Below are 22,247 nucleotides of genomic sequence, written 5' to 3' on the forward strand. Positions count from 1 at the left end.
GACTAGCAACCTCACCCCTTTTGTAAAAACCAAGTCACTTCCTTTGATAGAGGAAAAGAGCATTTCTGCATATATATATATATGTATATATATATATATATGTATATATATATATATATATATATATATATATATATATATATATATATATATATAAAATATAAATAATATAATATAAAATAAACACAACCAATCCATTCACAACACAATGCATCATACCCTTCAATATACCATCACGTGAACACTCCATTAACCACTGCGGAAACTTAATACTCACTGCACGATCGCCTGCCCAAGATGGACAGTTACCTTGATTAAGGAATAATATATTTCTAGGAAAAATGCAAACCTACCACACAATTTACCAAGACGAACATGACCACAGAGAATGTCTCCATAAAAAAGTATTTTTTTGGCGTTTTTTTTTGTTTTTTGTTTTTCAACGCCTCGCTGAGAGAGAGAGAGAGAGAGAGAGAGAGAGAGAGAGAGAGAGAGAGAGAGAGAGAGAGAGAGAGACGTATTATATACACGACCGTCGTGAACTTCCATTTAATAACTAATCATTGCAGTGAATTGGATGCTTCATACTCTCATTACCTGTTAGGAAAGGACGGACCCAAAACTCCTCCTTTCGAAGTGGACACATGTCGGAAACATATCTCATACATATCACAAACTTACCTCATACAAATCACAAACACGGACCAAAACTCCTCCTTTCGAAACTTATCTGATACATATCACAAAATTATCTCGTACATATCACCAACTTATCTCATACAAATCACAAACACTGACCCAAAACTCGTCTTTTCGTCATGGACATAACGGAAACATATCTCATACATATCACAAACTTATCTCATACATATGATAAACATGTTGACAACAAGTTGACGACCTTACGTGGAGAACGGATCTTTCGACAATGCTAGAAAATCGTATGAAGCACAGGTTAGGGCTACCAGAAAGTTCTCGACTTGTATTCAACATGTTTGCGATGTGTGTGTCATAATTTGTCAACATGTTTATGACGTGTGTTACCTTAGAGTAGAAGCCACCTCACCTTTTCCACGAGGCGTATTTGAAAGTACTTCTGATGACGTTTCAGAAGGGCTACTTATTATAAAGTAAGAAAGGACTTGGAACTCTCGCTAGTTGCAAACTGAATTTGGATCTACAATGTCTCGTCATATTTCTGTAACTTTCACTGTAACCACGGATATAAAGGTACAAAACCCCTAATGACTGGTGGGTATTTGACATCAGACAATCAGCATTATAACGTAGTCTTCATTCATATGTATGTATGTATATTTATTTATTTATCTATTCATTGACTTAGAATTTTTAGTGACTGGCTACAATATACAACTTGTATATTACGTTGAATGATGATTACATACAGAGCATGATGGGATTTTGTGGGCTGGGATAATCACCACTAACGTGAAGAAGGTATTACGATGAAACATTTAACACTTACTACAATACACCACATATAATAAAAATAATCGATAAACGATAGAATGAAAAATGGTCTGGAAATAAGTGAGAGGAATAAGCACAAAATCACCACGAATTCTGTAACGCCATCTCACCGATAAAAGCAGAAACCAGAAAATAAAACCAAAAGAGAACAAAAAGAAAAACGAATAAATTAAGTCACAAAAGAGAACAACAACAACTCGGGAGAAGATGGCCGAACAACATTTTTTTCCCCCAAAACGGGAACGCGATACTTTAATCCCATAAAATTTAATCGCTGGAAAGTCACTTGTTGGGGGGGCGGGGGGAGAAGGTGTTTCGGAGTCTGGGAAGGAGAGAGGGGCCAGAGGCGATTAAAAAGTTGTGCAAGTGCCACAATAAAAATCGGATGTTGGGGGCGGAGAGGGTTCGATTTTCAGAGGGCGTTACAGACTCTCTCTCTCTCTCTCTCTCTCTCTCTCTCTCTCTCTCTCTCTAGGAAGTCTCTCTTTTAGCCTTTTTAGAGTATGTGGTTTATTCTCCTAAGGTAAACGTGAATAAATGATAAATTCTCATAAATAATACACATACTCTCTCTCTCTGGGAATCTTTTTTAGAGTATTTATTTCATTTTCCTTAGGTTAAACCTGGAAAAACGATAAATACTCATATATAATACACACACACACGCTCTCTCTCTCTCTCTCTCTCTCTCTCTCTCTCTCTCTCTCTCTCTCTCTCTCTCTCTCTCTCTCTTTGGGAAATCTTATTTAGGGCGTGTGGTTCATTTTCCTTAGGCTAAATGTGAATAAATGATAAATACTCATAAATAAAAGGAAAAAACTTGATAAAATGCATGCCTAATTAATATACGCGCAAAGGGTAATTTACTAAATGTGAAGTACGACTTGTTTTAAGCATCACTGGTACTTGGTAGCCTACATCATGATGGTATGTAATCAGCATTAGCCAAAACTTGGCGGAGACGTTTTCTATTTTTTTTTCCCAAGCTGACATTTTCCTGAAACTCTTACCTAAAAAGTCTACTAAACAAAGATAATATTTTCAAATGAAATACCAATAATTATCATTAGACATTTACATAAAAATTACGCTATTACATAATTTCAAAACACAAGAACCCCCTATAAGACTAAAATAGCGTATTAAATTAATAAGTCAAATAATAAGTCAATCCTATTAATAAATCAAACTTATTAAATAATAAGTCAATCCTATTGTTAAATCAACCTTATTAAATAATAAGTCAATCCTATTCTTAAATCAACCTTATTAAACAATAAGTCAATCCTATTATTAAATCAACCTTATTAAATAATAAGTCAATCCTATTATTAAATCAACCTTATTAAATAATAAGTCAATCCTATTATTAAATCTACAAGTTGAATAATAAGTCAATCCTATTATCAAATCAACCTTATTAAATAATAAGTCAATCCTATCATTAAATCGACCTTATTAAATAATAGGTCAGTCCTATTCTTAAATCAATAAGTTGAATAATAAGTCAATCCTATTATTAAATCAACCTTATTAAATAATAAGTAAATCCTACTATTAAATCAACCTTATTAAATAATAAGCCAATCCTATTATTGAATCAACAAGTTGAATAATAAGTCAATCCTATTATTAAATCAACCTTATTAAATAATAAGTCAATCCTATCATTAATCGACCTATTAAATAATAGGTCAGTCCTATTCTTAAATCAATAAGTTGAATAATAAGTCAATCCTATTATTAAATCAACCTTATTAAATAATAAGTAAATCCTACTATTAAATCAACCTTATTAAATAATAAGCCAATCCTATTATTGAATCAACAAGTTGAATAATAAGTCAATCCTATTATTAAATCAACCTTATTAAATAATAAGTAAATCCTACTATTAAATCAACCTTATTAAATAATAAGCCCATCCTATTATTGCATCAACAAGTTGAATAATAAGTCAATCCTGTTACTAAATCTACCTTGTTAAACAATAAGTCAACCCTATTATTAAATCAACAAGTTGAATAACAAGTCAATCCTATTATTACATTTTCTTAAGTCACCTTTATCTTCAGACATTCAAATCGTGTAAATGGAGGCATTAAAAGTCTCATTAATATAAAAATGCAACATCTTCATCCCAACCTAAGCGAGTTTTGAACATTCTCCGATTCGTAATCACCTCAGGTATTCAGGAAACTTCCTTACCTGTGCCTCTTAGCAGGCTCGTTAATCAACAGGTAAGAAAAATATGGCGGCCCCCTAACATCCGCCTCTTCCATTTTCTTTTATTTTCTCTCTCTTCAGACATTCCGAAGAGTGCCAACGAGTGCCACTAACAAGTTCATTACGGTAATGGGCAAACTTGCACCTGTGAAAGAATGCAAATTTGCACGCCCAGGCGCTCTCTCTCCCTCTCCTCTCTCTCTCTCTCTCTCTCTCTCTCTCTCTCTCTCTCTCTCTCTCTCTCTCTCACAAATCTTTTCCAAGGAATACTCAGGTACATTACCCGTTTGTTTTTGTTAGAACTTTAAGACTCGAACTTTCTCTCTCTCTCTCTCTCTCTGAATCTTTACCAGGGAATGGTGAGATACATTACGCGTTCGTTTTTGGGAAAAGCTTAAGACTTGAACTTCTCTCTCTCTCTCTCTCTCTCTCTCTCCCAAATCCTTTCGGAAAACCTTCAGACTCGATCTTTCTCGTGTGCTGGGAAACCCAATTAGCGGAGAGTAAACTGAGAAGAACAGAAAATCTTATTCTGAATTAATGGCGGGGAGAGAGAGAGAGAGAGAGAGAGAGAGAGAGAGAGAGAGAGAGAGAGAGAGAGAGAGAAGAAGAAGAAGAAGAAGAAGAAGAAGAAGAAGAAGAAGAAGAAGAAGAAGAGAGAGAGAGATCTACAAACAAGAATCCCAAGAGAAAGAGCAACCTTATTCACGATATGAGAGAGAGAGAGAGAGAGAGAGAGAGAGAGAGAGAGAGAGAGAGAGAGAGAGAGAGAGAGAACCAGGTGAAATATTCACGGACAACGCCAACACTCTGCAACAATTAGCGATCCATTCTAAGAATTCCCCTCTTCCAATTTCTCGCTTATCTTGACTCTGCATTATTTCCTTCCTCAACATCAAGTGTGGCCAAGGGCGTAACACACACTCACTCACTCACTCTCTCTCTCTCTCTCTCTCTCTCTCTCACACACACACACATTAATACACAATGAGGTCGTTTGCTATTTAAATTATCATATTCTCCTCTCTTCACAATTTGTTGCCCTTTAGAAGATTTAACGCTTAGATTATGATCGTCAATTCCGTTTGTCAATTCTTGACAATCTTCTTTAATAATAATAATAATAATAATAATAATAATAATAATAATAATAATAATAATAATAATAATAATAACAGAAGTAGTAGTAGTAGTAGTAGTAGTAGTAGTAGTAGTAGTAGTAATAACAATACGTATCTCGAACCAACAAATTTTTCATTTCAAATCTCATTAAGCTAATGGAATAAATTCTAAATAATAATAATAATAATAATAATAATAATAATAATAATAATAATAATAATAATAACATATCTCGAACCAACTAGACCTCACTTTAAACCTCGTTGAGTTAAGGGGACGAACATTCTAAATAATAATAATAATAATAATAATAATAATAATAATAATAATAATAATAATATAATAATAATAATCCAAAAGGCTTTCATTTCAAAACCTCATTAGGCCAAGGGGATGATCTTTGAAACCTGAGACCCTTCGAAACATAATTTTCAGGACACAGGAACCTTTAATAATCTAAATTTATGACGAAAAAAAATTGTCCAAAGTTTCAGAAATCTCGTTAATATTTTTTAGGACGAGAATAGGCCTAAAGACGCTCTAACCCTTAGGTAAAATATTTTTTTTTAAACTGCTAAGTAATAATTTATGACCAAAAAATGTAAAAAGGTTGAATTAATAAAAGAATATTCTGTTAAATTAGACTCAAGTTCAAGAGCTATTTTTTTTCCCTCAAAATGATTTCAACTTCAATATCACAACAGTTTTCAAAAGCGCATGGATAGATAGATAGAAAATAGAATTTAAGCCAAAGGCCAGGCGCTGGGACCTATGAGATCATTCAGCGCCGAAAGGGAAATTGACAGTAAGAAGGATTGAAAGGTGTAGCAGGAGGAAAGCCTCGCAGTTGCACGATGAAACAATTGTTAAGAGAGGTGGAAAGTCAGATGGAAGAGAGAATATGAACGGAGGTACAGTAAAATGAATGAAAGAGGTTGCAGCTAGGGGAAAATACCCTTAAGTAATGCCTACTTGGGGGGTTAACCATGAAATTAAGACTACTAATTAACTATTACATATACATAACAAACAAACATTTCCTTTTCGGATTTCAAGGCTTCCAGCAAAAAGCATATACAAAAAATATTCGGAAGTAGAGACGTTAAACAGTCACTGCAGCTCTTAGATTGGTGAATGTGGCCAGTAAATTCTATGTATACATCCATAACCATGCAAAAATGCATTTAAAATTAAATTCACTATCTTTGACAAGACCGAGGTAATTTCTGTGACGCTTCACCACATAAATATAACAACTAACTTATTGTTATTTTTTTATTATTACTTTCCTCTCTGACTGTACACAATACCGCAGACAACCGATAGGAAGGAAATGGAATTTTTAAAAAAGAAAAATTGGACCAAATATGAGGAGACACTATAATATAATTACACTCTTAACATCTTTCAAACTTCCAACCAATATTCTTAAGAATTAAACAAAACTTTTCTCTGAAGAACCTTCCAAACATAATGAAAGATATTTATGGATTAATTAATATCTACATTTGACAGAATATAATTAAAATATGAAAGATTATACAACCAAAGAAAAGTAAGACCCACAAATCCAAAATCCCCGAAACTGAACGGCACTAAATAATTTCCTCCCGACATGACGAAGAGATAAGAGGAACCAAGCACTTCCGTCTCGGCCTGATATGATGAGGCTGAGGTCATCATGGTCTTGGAAAATCGAGAGAGTGAGAGAGAAAAGGTCATCTTCTTTCCTAACGCCTTCGTCAATACCCTCAGGGCATCTCGGGGTGGTGATGTTGTTGCCCCATGCCACGATCTTTCCCGGATCTTTCCGTCATCTCGCAATAAGCAGGGGTGTGCCGTAGCAAAGGTAACAACACCACCACCTGTTGTCGAGTTTGAGGCTGAGTGATAAACTTTCCGGAGCCGTTTCAAAGGAAAAGCCATCATACTACTACTAATACTATTAGTTCTTGGAGTCTTATCAGCAGAGCCGTTCCACAGGTAAAGCCCTCCTTCTCATACTACTACTATTACTACTGATATTACGCCATCCTTGGAGTCTTATCAGCGGAGGCGTTTCAAAGGCATAGCCCTCCTTCTCATACTACTACTACTACGCCATCCTTGGAGTCTTATCAGCGGAGCCGTTCCACAGGCAAAGTCCTTCTTATACTACTACTACTACTATTACGCCACCCTTGGAGTCTTATCAGCGGAGCCGTTTCATAGGCATAGCACTACTACTGCTACACAAATTTGATACACTTTCCAGGGCCGTTCCATAGGCAAAGCCCTCTTCCTCCTCCTACTACTAAAAGTACTACGTTATCCTTGGAGTCTTATGAGAGGAGCCGTTCCAAAGGGAAAGCCTTACACTACTACTACAAACATCCTTGGAGTCTTAAGAAGGGTTTTGCCTTTGAAACGGCCCCGGAAAGTGTATCTACGTCACACCCCAAATATCTTCAAAACCTGCCAATATAAAAAAAAGACTGAATCTGAAAACTCCGCTGGGGCGAAAAACATTTTTCTATTCCACCAGAAACCTTTACAGCAAAAGAGGGGCGGCGCGCGGAACTGTGACCCCTTGGAAATATTTCCATTCATAAAATGCGAGATAATGATAGACATTAACGACCGCCTGGAAATCCACCACCGTGTGTGTGTGTGTGTGTGTGTGTGTGTGTGCTTGCGGGCGCGCGCGCTCTCCGACCGCCGTCGATCTCCGGTCATTAATCATGTCCTCTTGAACGTAAATGGTCATTAGCAAACAATATCTCACCTTCTCACCTTTCAGGAGAGTTTTCACTCGGTGGGCGATCAAGGCAATAGATGGGATTTATGAGTCTCTTTTTTACACACATGCGCCCGCGCGCAACGCACACACACACACATACTTACACATGAACACATACACATACACAGACACACATACACGCCACAGTTTTGCCACGATACCGAAGTGTTTGTTTGATACTGAGTAAAAGGATCTCCCTCTCTCCCTCTCTCTCTCTTTTCATATTGGCTGAAAGGGTATACAAAATGATTAATTTGGTCAAGAGTTAATTACCAGATTTCGTCGGACGGGAAGAAAAAGTACCTGTGACATTATTGTTATTTCAATGATAATTTTTCAGTATCTAAGAGAAATATCCTAGTTTACGAAATGAGTATAGTATGTGTGTGTGTGTATTATATATATATATATATATATTATATATATATATATATATATATATATATATATATTATATATATATATATATATATATATATATATATATATATATATGTATGTATATATTATATATATATATATATATATAAATAAACTTTTATAAAAATATATATATGTATAAAATATATATATATATATACACATAATATATATATATATATATATATATATATATATATATATATATATATATATATATATATATATATATATATATGGGAATTCTTAAAGAAACATACACCACTCTCCAGGCAGGTACAAGCATAAAAAAAAAAATAAAAATTAAACCTCATGAAATCGGAGAAAGCTTTTATGGACGTTTCAAAGTCAGTCTCATCACGAGCAGCCTGAACACGTGCTCCCACATAACACACACGTATATATATATATATATCAGGTAAACACAAAGTAGTAGTTTGCAACATTTTCGTGTGCAACAAGATGACGACTTCATTGGGTCGTTTTAAAATAAGGTTTTGAGAATAATTTGTATAAATTTTCTTTATTTCTCTCCTGGTCAGTACATCTCTCCCTCTCTCTCTGTATTTAAATATACACACATATATATATATATATATATATATATATATATATATATATATATATATATATATATATATATGGATATTTACTGTATATATCATAGATCATCTATCTATCTCTCTATCAATCTATATATCTATATATATATTTAGTATGTTTTTTGTTTCGTTTATATTACTCTGTAACTATCCATTGCCATTCCTTTAACCCCTAGCCCCCGCAATTATTATATATGAAGAAAAGATAATAATAATAATAATAATAATAATAATAATAATAATAATAATAATAATAATAATACGCATACTTCCCTTAATAAACTCAAAATCTCTTTTACTTTGACATCGAATATGCCTGTATTCACGACAAAAAGCCATACGGGCGCCCCCCCCCTTCAAAAAAAAAAAAAAAAAAAAAAATCGAAAATGTTCGCTACAAAATACGAACAAATTGTCGAAATCGTGATTTTATTTTTCCCTCAACTAAAAAAAAAAAAAAGGAGAAAATTCCGTAAATATTTCACGCTGCCGGAATTACCTCAAAACAACTACAATTTTGAGAAATAGCAATATTTGGTTTTCTGTAAAAGAAAACTATTGCGCCGGCTTTGTCTGTCCGTCCGCGGTTTTTTCTGTCCGCACTCTTCTCTGTCCGCACTTTTTCCTGTCCGCCCTCAGATCTTAAAAACCATTGAGGCTAAAGGGCTGCAAATTGGTATATTGATCATCCACCTTCCAATCATCAAACATACCAAATTGCAGCCCTCTAGCCTCTTCAGTAGTTTATATTTTATTTAAGGTTAAAATTAGCCATAATCGTGCGTTTGGCAATGATATAAGCCAGGCCACCAGTGGCCGTGGTTAAAGTTTCATGGGCCGCGGCTCATACAGCATTATACCGAGACCACCGAAAGATAGATCTATTTTTCGGTGGCCTTGATTATACGATGTACAGAAAAATTCATTGCGCCGGAGAAACTAAGGAGCATTTTTAACTCATTTTCTTTTAATCTTTATTTTGTACCAGAAAATATGATAGATAGTAAATAGTTCATTCCTCTGTCTGAGAGAGGAAAAATAATATTAGAACATGGTAGAACCTTCATTTTTCTATCTTTAGAGATAAAAATGAAATTAAAACACTGGCAATTTTATCATAAATATTTATTTATAACAGAACGCCGAATACAGAATACAATATAAGGCCAGTTAGATTTCTACATTTTTCCTTTTCCAAAAAATGTAGCCGCTGCAAAGTAAATTATTCATATTTGTTGACTTGCTTGAAATAAAAAAATGAACATGAAAAAATTTTACACACGCTTTTATTAAAATGCACCAAAAAGTGAAAAATAATTCTTTTTGAGACACACCAGGATTTTCTTACAATTAATCCTGTCAACATAAATAAAAGCGTGGGCGCCAAACATGGAAGGAAATGCTACGAGAAAAGAAGTATATATATATATATATATATATATATATATATATATATATATATATATATATATATATATATATATATATATATATATATATATATATTATTTCAAGTCCCTCGGACGAAGAGAACGGGTCGAAAATTGAATTACAATATTGGACCATGACAAACTAACGCACAAACAGACAAAAGAAAAAAAAGCCAAATAAAAGCTTTTAAAAAAAGGAGAATCGAACGTCAGACATCAAACGCAGACGGTCGTGAATTGCCAGCGTGACTGGATTATTCCGAGTCCATAACAGGGAAAGAATTTGTATATTCTCTCTCTGTTGTATTTTAAGGACTGGACGGAACGACTCGGGTAAATGATTCTAAGGGGATTATTCTTCCACGCTACTGGACTGGGTAATTCTGGAAATTCTGGAAGAGAGAAATTGACGTTCAGGCTACATCTCTCTCACTCTCTCTCTCTCTCTCTCTGTATATGCCTTATATATATGTATGTGTATATATATACACACTTACATATATTATATAGATATTATGCCAATATATCTATGTACAGTGGACGTTTGCTGCACAAGAGTTTCATTTTTGACTTATTGTTGAGCATATGGGTTATATATGAGTGTGCAAATATGTATGTATGTATGTATGTATGCATGTATGTATGTATATATATATATATATATATATATATATATATATATATATATATATATATATATATATATATATATATATATATATCTGCACGCTCTATGAAACCATTGCCCCTCTGTTGACCTTTGGTTATCGAAAAGGTTATGGGGCTAGCAACCCCATCCCAGAATAATGGCTGCAAACCGGAAGGACTGAAGCTTCTGAATGAATCCTTAAGAAAAAAAAAAAGTCGTATAATTGAAAGAAAGACGATAATTTATGACAAAGTACAAAATTAGGAATTATTACATCAGTCATACATTAAAAATAAATGTTTACGCTTTAATATAAAAAAATATAAAAATAAATGAATATATAAATAAATAAATACATTAATAACGTCACAGAGAGAGAGAGAGAGAGAGAGAGAGAGAGAGAGAGAGAGAGAGAGAGAGAGAGAGAGAGAGGACTATTTCCATAATGAAACACCCATTAAAAAGGTGGGGAAAAAAATAGTGTAATAACATGCGACGTTGAAATGGCATATTCGGCAACTGTGACCTTGAGGTACCCCACCCGTCGGCTTGCCCTATGCCAAATTGCATCCGCTGACCCTCAATCGGGCCGAGAGGACTTCCACCTTTGCACGTACGCGCGCTCGCACCTAAGTTTGAGGGTATACGCACGCAAATTATTATTTTGTTTTTTAGTATGCAGACGGGCTTACATTCGGTGTATTTATGGACTTTGTGTCTTTGGCGTAGTAAGACACAAAGTCTTTTAAATACACAAACACACAAACGTTTTATTACACACGCACACAAAGCTTTATTACACACACACTCAAAATATACACACGCACACCTCGGTACATAATAAGAAAGTCTTTTGCATACAAATACACACGAAGTAATAGTTCATACACAAGGTAATTGTGCACAGAGCTCAGTATTTCATAACACAGTATTATACACAATTTTACACACAGACACGCACCAGTCGTAACACACACACACACACACACAAAGTTTTATTACATACACAATCTTACACAAAGTCTCACTTCCACACAACTATACATAATACCAAAGTCTTCTCCATAAACATACTAGTTTTGAGACACGTGACATAATACTTTAAAACATACACAAGTTACACAAAGTATTCATGCATATACCTCATTACCCAATGGCACACAATCTTCTCCTACCTACTTGGGCATGCATTTTTATTCCACGTATGCATAATCGTATTACACACACATACACACACAACATTCAAAAAACACGCACACAGTATTTCTGCCTACTTCTACAATTTATTTCATGTAGGCATAACCTTATTGCGCACACAGCATTAACAAAAAAAAAAAAAAACAAACACACAGTATTTCTTTAATTACTTCTACGTTTTAATTCCACATACACATAATCTTCGTATTACAAACACACAGCATTAAAAAAACGCACACAGTACTTTTACCTACTTCCTTCTACAATTTATTTGATGTAGGCATAATCTTATTAAGCACACACATTAACAAAAACAAAAACAAAAAAATACACATTATTTCTACCTACTTACTTCTACAATTTATTTGATGTAGGCATAACCTTCGTCTTACACACACACACACACACACACACACACAGACAACACTAAAAAAAACCCACGCACACAGTTATCAGTACCAGCCTAGCTCTCGATTCGCAATCGGAAGGACCACGCCCTTCTTCGCCAGAGTACAGACAGAATTAAAAGGAACGCTTCCGAAGTGACTCGGTCATCCGTCTGGACAACTAGGCAGGCCACTTCTGAAAGGTTCCGAGTGTGCAATATTCTTACTTCATTTCCACCTCATTTCACTCCGTCCGTCTGTCGGTTACACTCCCCAACTCGCTCCCGACGAGGTCAGAAGCCGACGGCATAAAAACCAGTCTTCTCCGGATCAGCGGAATGAAATCATATCGGGTCTGGTCGCTGCTGGGTTGGGTGACCATCTCACAAGACATATAAGTTCCCTTCAGTGAAATGAGATCACATCGGGTCTGGTCGCTGCTGGGTTGGGTGACCATCTCACAAGACATATAAGCAGTGAAATGAAAATCACATCGGGTCTGGTCGCTGCTGGGTTGGGTGACCATCTCACAAGACATATAAGTTCCCTTCAGTGAAATGGAATCACATCGGGTCTGGTCACTGCTGGGTTGGGTGACCATCTCACAATACATATAAGTTCCCTTCAGTGAAATGAAATCACATCGGGGCTGGTCACTGCTGGGTTGGGTGACCATCTCACAAGACATAAAGTTACCTTCAGTGAAATGGAATCACATTGGTTCCATTATCACTACTGATACTTGCAACAAACCTCAGGAGTCCGGTGGAAAGCGTCAATGATGCCAGACAAGTGAAAAGACACAAGGTGACTCTGGTCACTAATTGAGTGGGTGACCATCACTAAGCACCAGACGACTTCGACAGATATAAGTTCCACGATCATTACTGATACTTGCAACAGACCTCAGGAGTTAGGTGAAAGCGGGAATGAAGCCAGACAAGTGAAAAGACACAAGTTGACTCTGGTCACTAATTGAGTGGGTGACCATCACTAAGCACCAGACGACTTCGACAGACATAAGTTCCATGATCATTACTGATACTTGCAACAGACCTCAGGAGTCCGGCGGAAGCGGCAATGAAGCCAGAAAGTGAAAAGACAGAAGTTTTCAACAATAATCGCCATTAAGGATTTTAATAACTAGACCTTACACTCAAAAACGAGGCTTTCATTTATCCGCGAGAGAAAAAAAAAACTGCCAAGTCATTACTTATAATTGCAGCAAATCAGCCGTGAAGTTTGGCAATTAAATGTCTACTTAAGGAAATGACTTGTGACCATACACGCGCGCACGCAACGCCAGAGAGAGAGAAAGAGAGAGAGAGAGAGAGAGAGAGAGAGAGAGAGAGAAGAAGAAGAAGAACATGAAGTTCCCTTGAAATCAAGAATGGAATGTAGGACAGAGAGAGAGAGAGAGAGAGAGAGAGAGAGAAGTCCCTGAAATCAAGAATGGAAATGGTGAGAGAGAGAGAGAGAGAGAGAGAGAGAGAGAGAGAGAGAGAGAATCTTGAAATCAAGAATAGAAATATAAGAGAGAGAGAGAGAGAGAGAGAGAGAGAGAGAGAGAGAGAGAGAGAGAGAGAGAGAGAGGGCACGCTGCTGAATTACCTGGCATCCCAAATGAAAGAAAAACTCACAGCAAATTTCTGCTGTTATTTTTTTATTTTTTCCTGCTTCTTTCAATTCTCATCCTTTACGTTGGTGCCGACAGCTCTTAAGCCGCCCCCCACCCCCCACCCGAAATTGCCGTTCAATTATAGGGGCGCTCGCAAAAAGACAGATGTAATTACTTTCAGCAATTAGCAAACGAACCATCTACAGTGCAAAAATTAAAAAATAAAAAAATTAATGGCTCCACACAACGCCGGTTTGGGCTCCATCTGCATAAAGAATGCAGAAAAAGGTATGGAATTTTGAAGTATTCAGCAAATAATTCGTGAGACATTTTAGGATCAATAACACTCCCCGGAGTAATTACAAACATAAACAAGTAAGAAATGCGCCGAAGTTTCTTCGGCGCAATCGAGTATTCAGTACAGCGCATAATCGAGGCCATCGAAAATAGATCTATCTTTAGGTGGTCTCGGTATAATGCTGTATGAGACGCGGCCCATGAAATTTTAACTACTGGCCGGTGGTGACTTATCCTATATCGTTGAAGGAAGCACGATCATGGCTAACTTCAATTAAATAAAATAAAAACTATTGAGGCTAGAGGGCTGCAATTTGGTATGTTTGATGACTGGGGTGGACATCAACATACCAATTTACAGCTCCCCTAGCCTCAGTATTTCGCAAGATCTGAGGGCGGACAGAAAAAAAGTGCGGACAGAAAAAAGTGAGGACAGAATAATTGCGGACGGGCAGACAAAGCCAGCACAATAGTTTTCTTTTACAGAAAACTAAAAACAATCAAATTATATTCACAATTTGTTACAACCAAATAAATTATTCGTGAGACATTCGAGGACCAACAAAGTTTCCCTGAATAATTACAAATAAAAAATAATTCAATAAATGAGACGAATATAAAAAATAATTTTATCCCAAGAATGAATGGATGAGAACTTTCAGTAACAAACAAATTTACTCTATCAAAAACAAGAGGATAAATAAATGATTTAATCAGATAATTACCATTATATTTCGCAAAGCGTCATTAATTAGTTAATTAAAAGATAGCTACATAATCACATCATCATTATCCTAAAAAATGTACAACAAATTTCTGCACAAGCGCTATCTCCCCAAAATTATTAGTAAATACATAAAAATTTGAAAGGCTGGAAGGAATTTATTTTCACCTCAAAATGCACCGCAAATTTCAGCACAGGAAAATTCTCTTTAAGGTAAAAGAACACAAGAACAAAATAAAAAAAAACATAACATAAAATTACCCGCACTCTCCGAAACGTGAAATAGATATTAAAAAACAAGATTAAAAAACAAGGGTGTAAAAGGAAAAAGAAATATATATGAAATTTTCGTCAGTAAAATATATTTTGCTTTAATTTCTATTGCTGACCAGTTGTGCAGATTTATTACAAAACTCCAACCTGGAGTTTAGAAATGAATGCTGTTAGAATTAGTTTTCGTTGAGAAATGCTAACGGAACGTTAGCTAGACGGGCCAGTCAAGAAATTAAACTATTAATGGCTAAAACCTTTAATAACAATAACAAAGATGAATAAATGACCGATAAATTACTTAAATAACGCATAATTAAATACCTGTATACGGTAGAAACTCTTTGTGTTTATCTTGATTCAACTCCATAAACATCTGGCACAACAGGCATGGGGCTAGCAACCTCATCCCAAAAAAACCACATTAGAAACTTGAATCAGAAATGAGACGTCTTGTGTAAACGGCAGTGGGTCACAATGTGGCGTGAAAAGCAGACCGTGAGTGAAGCTAAGTTTAATTCAAAGTTTTGCCTTCAGTAAAAAGAATGGGGGAACAATGGATAATAATTTCTTTATCATTTTTTAATAACTTCAGTGAAATTGCGTAATTTCTATCATCTTTCTTTGTTACCTGGGCAAACTAAGAGCATTTAAGTTTCCTACCCCGTCGGCCTTCGCAAACTGATCAAATAGAAGGATTCACTCTCTAGCAGCAAACTCGACTTATTTCAGTAAAACAATGCCATATTGATAAACAGAAAACATATTAATAGAAGTTCACGACAAACAGACAAACACAGCTTTATCAACCTTGAGTCCTTTGACATTTCAGCCCATTTGCCTAAACATATCACCTACACACGCACACTGCTTACACTGCTTTGACAAAGAAATTCCCTCCTACATGCAATGATGTGCATGCTCACGCCATCCCCAAGAGCACGTGGGCGAGCGGACATTGACAAGCGATGTCTTTGGTATGATTGGTTGTGGAACATATTCTGCCAAACATAACATGTCGGCAACATGTTGGGGGAGCAGTATTATTACCACAAAATCAATAAATCCATCAGACCGATACAGCATTTAATTAACGGATGCCCAGCAGGAAGTAAGGGTGCGTCTGCACTACAATAAAACATGTCATAAACACATGTCGGAAATTTATTGCATACATGTTACAAACAGGTTTAAAACAAGTCAACGACAGGTTGAAAACATGTTGACAACAGTTTGAAAACATGTTGACGACATGCTGAAAACATGTTGACAACAGGTTGAAAACAAGTCAACAACAGTTTTCAAGAGGTTGAAAACAATTCAACGACCGTAAGGGGACAACGGATATTTGGTCAGTGCTGGATAATTGTATGAAGCACTGGTTAGGACAACCATTAAGTTGCTAACATGTATCCAACCTGTTTGTGATATGTATGTGATAAGTTTCCGACGTATGTTTATGATAAGTTGGCCACAGGGGTGTTTTATGGGGCAATGGGTCTGAGGTTGCTTGGCTGGGTGACCAGTAAGCTGGAGTACAATACTCACTTACAACATACCCCAGGGGTCTGATGGCAGCGGCAATGACTTGCAAAGATACCCCAAAAATTATTCTTTTCCTCATTAAGCAAAATGCTGTCTATATAAAGAACAAAAATAGCAAACCGCCAACTCGACTCTTGATCTTTCGCTCAGAGCTAATGATACAATCGCATTTAATCCACTTCCTGCATCTCGCTCGTTATTTACCCTTTGATATGAACATTTATCTGGCGAAGCTGCTGCCGTACCCTCGCATTAAGATACCCTTGGGCGTCGCCCGACCTCGGGGATAAATTAGTTTTCGTCATAAGGGCACGATAGGGCATAATTACAGGTGGTGCCCAAGGCGCGGTCGGATGCCCATAGGGGCGGGAGGGGGTATTTTGGCTTTGCTTCGCCCCTTCAGGGCATGAGTAGTACACGCCCCGGGACATCACCAACAAATTATGTAAATAAAAATAAAAGAAAGAGGTTTCCGTTTGTTGCATAGGTATGACTCCAGGGCTGCAAAAACACTACTGATTAGCGGATCTCTTACAGATTTCCCACCCCGTCCTCCCCTCCAGGTGGGTGGGACTCTGCTGAATGGGTCTGAAGCTTTAACTGTTCTTGGTGTAACTTTTGACTCACATTTTCCTTCAGAGAAACTTCTAATGAAAGTGTCAGCAAATTCCTCCACACGAAAGTTAGGTACTGTACGAAAGGCCTCATATATTTAGGACAGTGATAAAATCAATGCAACCTGTTTTAGGTCATTTGTGCTTGCCTTTACCATAATGCTGTTCTCTGGTGTGAATGTCTTCTGCTTCTGCCAGAGATTTATCCCTTTTAGATAGAATGGTTCTTTGTGGTAGGTTTCTGTTTCCTAATAGTAGCAGTTATGACTTGGACCATCGACGGATGGTCTCTCGTTTGTCAGTTTTTCATAAGTTGTATTTTAACAGAGATCTTTCACATTTACAGTCGACCCCTAATCCCTTTTCCCAGCCGAGAACAACCAGATTCGATGAACAGCAGCACCAATATGCAGTAAATGCGCCTCGCTGTCCAACTTCTCCAAAATTCCAGAGGTCCTTTATTCCTCACACCTTTGGACTGTGAAACAACCTCCCTACTGAGGATATCGTGCAATTAGAACCTCAAATGTTTAGGCGAAGATGCAATGCATTACTACCCTAAAACAATTCTCAGTGTATTTCAATAATTTACTGACATTTTTATCTATTTATTTATTCATTTGATAATTTATTTTTTTCTTTTTTTAATAAGTGGTATCTCTTCTTTCTGTATTTCACATTACCTTCTGTTACTTCTTTCGAATGAACACCACATTCTTTGGAAGCTTGAATTTCAAGTCAATGGCCCTGTGGGTTTGTTCCCTACGAACAGGGTTCATCTTCTGAATAATAATAATAATAATAATAATAATAATAATAATAATAATAATAATAATAATAATAATAATAATAATAATGATAATGATAATAATAATAATAATAATAATAATAATAATAATAATAATAATAATAACAATATAAAAACTATGCAAGGTAGGACTCCAGGGCTACTTCTGAATAATAATAATAATAATAAAAATAATAATATAATAATAATAATAATAATAATAATAATAATAATAATAATAATAAGAAGAAGAAGAAGAAGAAGAAGAAGAAGAAGAAGAAGAAGAAGAAGAAGAAGAAAACTACGCAAGGTACGACTCCAGGGCTACTTCTGACTAATAATAATAATAATAATAATAATAATAATAATAATAATAATAATAATAATAAACCTACGCAAGGTACGACTGCAGTGGTACCAACTCCACAAACTGCAACTCCAGTGCTACCAACTACACAAGCTACGACTCCAGTGCTACCAACTGCACAAGGTATAACTCCAGTGCTACCAACGCAATCCCTTGACAAAACTGGGTCGAGCTAAGCATTCTCCTCCTCCAAATACGCATTTCGTCCCCGAACTAAATGACTGAAGAGCAAAGGTATACAAGGAGCCGATCGATAAATGGTTCACGCTCCGAAAGGTCAAAGGTTAAGGTCACGGGGAAGCGTTCTGCACGTTCATAAAAACGATTCGACTTCGATTTCGCTCAGACGCTGAACGCAGCCGACGGACGGAAATTTCTCTGTCACGCCATCTTTGTTCGCGCGGATGCAAAAGAGAATTATAATGTATTTTGGGTTAACTTTATGTATAAGGTATCTTTCTCTGTTTTAAAAGAGAGAGTACGTGGTTTGTTATCTTGGAAGCATAAGGCTAAATGGTATAATAATAATAATAATAATAATAATAATAATAATAATAATAATAATTATTATAATTATTATTATTATTATTATTATCATTATTAATGACAAAATATAGATAAATTAGTGGTATGTCAGCTTACAAGCAAATACTAAAATGTAAAACATCAATGGTAATAATAATAATAATAATAATAATAATAATAATAATAATAATAATAAAGACAAAATTCAGATAAATAAGTAGTATGTCATCTTAAAAGCAAACGACAAAAGGTAATAATAATAATAATAATAATAATAATAATAATAATAATAATAATAATAATAACAGTCTTATTAGGATGCTCTCCAAGGAATAACAATCATAATGATGATGATGACGAGAAAATGAAGATAAATTAACGGTACGTCATCTTACAAGAATAAGGCTAAAAGGTATAATAATAATAATAATAATTATAATAATAATAATAATAATAATAATAATAATAATAATAATAATGACAAAATCCACAAGATTTACGACCATCTGAAAAGAGTAAAACCCATTACACTGTAAATTTCATTGTAATTACAAAGACCTTCTAAGACATGTAAAAAATGGTGATGTCACTGACATTACATAAGACTTTTCGCAAAGTCACGCCCAAAAGAGACATTTCATTATATTCAATCATTGTTGAAAGATCATAAACTTTTTGCTTCTTTAATTATCAAAGATTTGCGAGATATTAAGAGGCGCCTACCTTTTTAATTTTTTTAATTTCCGAACAGTGGCACCTACCATTTTTTTTTTAGTGCATTGGTGATACTAGTTAGATGACTATTCACGGAAAGACACAAATACTGTTTGAGATATTATCAGTAATTCATCAAGTAATATAATGTATACAGAAAAATGCGTTTTATGATAATAATAAATTCTAGGAGATTCTACAATAATATGAATTGTCTAGGAATATATATATATATATATATATATATATATATATATATATATATATATATTGCATTGTTTTTCCAAAATTACTGCTTTTCTATGCAACAGAAATGACAGTTAAAGGCATCTATATTTAATTAAAGACACCTGTTTAACACATATTGAATGAAAGACACCTGTTTAAAACCTATTCAGTTACGAACATCTCTTTAACATCACTCACCAAGAAGCCCCAGAAATGTGAAAACAGTACAACAGAGAATGGTCGTGAATATTGTGTTCTCGGGGCAAGAGCCCGTGCTGGAGCGAATTCAATAGATAATGCTACCAAACAACGATAGTAATCACATAATAAATCCTCATAAAAAATTGCATTAACAGCGGTTCTAAATATTCTAAGTTGCGCAGAAACAAGGCCTTATACCGGCACAGCTTGTATCCCCAGGCCAGGGCAGCCAATACCCATCTTACCCCAGAGCCTATCCATACCCATCGTCATTTCTGTGACAATCATCGTTATTAATCGACACTTCATTATCGCGTCGATTCGACCGGCGAGATTCGACGAGGAGGAAAGGTCAAGAGTGACCTCCCGAAGGAGGAGGAGGAGGAGGAGGAGGAGGAGGAGGAGGAGGAGGAGGAGGAGGAGGAGGAGGAGGAGGAGGGAGGGAGGAGGGTGGGGTAATTTTTCTCACCTTCCGGCACCGTTATCACGCCATCAAGAACCAGAATGAAATTACCTTGATCAAAGTTCATAGCGCCATGTTCTATTATTCCTGTTCCCGACCCTTTGGTCTTCCGAGACAATTCGAGTTTAATCTTAACCCCTTTGAGATGCAGAAGAATAAAAAAATTAAAGAAAAAATGAAATAAAAGGTTTAATGTGATCGGCAGGCTTAAATACATATTGGTCGTCAGATATCATTCTTGCTTGAGCACACAAGTAATGGCAACCATGTTTGTTTTTTTGTCAATCTAGATTTGTACAGACAGACAAACATGGTATGCAACATTACACCAACAACATACGCGCATAATCGCTTTCCAAACAAATCTCTGTTATAGAGGAAAACTTCTATCTGACAAAGAGCTTTAAAAAAAAAGGTAATCTTTTCCAAGGATTCTTGAAGAAAAGCTCTATTTCAAGATCTTTTAAAAAAAATTATCGTCTACTGTCAAACTTGAAAAATTCTAACTTTCACAAAAAAAACCATATTTTACATTTCAAACCATAAACAAAAATCCCTTAAGGCAATCTGGAAAATTACCTCTTTACTTTTAGAAAAATATTCACAAATATTTATTACAATCTTCAAGTTCTCCGTTTCAAGGCAATCTGGAAAATTAATTCTTAGTTTTAGAAAAATATTTACAAATATTTACTGTAATCTTGAAATACTGTTTTACAACAAACCTACAACGATACTTTTCACACCTTTCTTTAAAAAAAAAAAAAAACCCTCGCATACCTCTGGGAGGAGGAGCACTCCTACGGACGAAGAAGACGAACCACTAATGAGAGCATTCACAACAGCAGGTAGCTAGACAGACAGACAGACAGACAGACCTCAGGCTTCGAAGTAGGTGTCGGCAATGACCTTGGAGAGAAATCAACGCCAGGCTCACGCACATTCGCCCCAAAAATAACCACGCCCAAAGGGCACCAGTGCCCACAAAGGCAATGAGGTACTCCAGGCAGGTTGATCATTTGGCAATTGTTCGGGGGTGAAAATGGCTTATGTTCAATTCTAACTGATTCCTAGTACAGTTTTGGAATCTTCTGGAATATGAAATTTAGGGCAAGGGCAAAGCGCTGAGACCTATGAGGTCATTCAGTGCTGAAAGGGAAATTAAGAGTACAGAAGGTTTGAAAGGTGTAACAGGAGGACAAACTCGCATTAGCATTATGTAACAATTGTCAGGATGGGGAGGAAAGTCAGTTGGAAGAAAGATAATATGAACGGAGGTACAGTAAAGGGAATGAAAGGGGTTGCAGCTAGGGGGCCGAAGGGACGCTGCAGAGAACCGTAAGTAATGCCTACAGCGCATCGCGTGAGGCGCACCGACGGCAATACCTCCCTACGGGAATGTGGAATCTTCTGATCTCCAAATGTTTAAGCGAGGAGCGAATTCATTCCTGCTTTCTGCTGACGTCTCCTGAATTTCAGGTGTATCGGTTTTATATTCCATTCCCTCATAGTTATTCATTTATCACCTTGTCCTACGCCTTGTCTCTCTCTTTGCAGGCTGAGTTATCTCTGGAGCCTAATCAGCTGACTCT

At 35.8% G+C, this 22,247-nt stretch overlaps 1 protein-coding gene across 2 annotated transcripts in view; it reads right to left on the reverse strand.

The window, feature by feature from the left end:
- The window catches only part of LOC136856054 (uncharacterized), a 479,906-nt gene that overhangs the window by 96,191 nt on the left and 361,468 nt on the right, over window positions 1-22,247 (reverse strand). The window lies entirely within an intron of this gene.

The sequence above is a fragment of the Macrobrachium rosenbergii genome, chromosome 1 (genome assembly GCF_040412425.1).
Source record: "Macrobrachium rosenbergii isolate ZJJX-2024 chromosome 1, ASM4041242v1, whole genome shotgun sequence".
NCBI lineage: Eukaryota > Metazoa > Arthropoda > Malacostraca > Decapoda > Palaemonidae > Macrobrachium > Macrobrachium rosenbergii.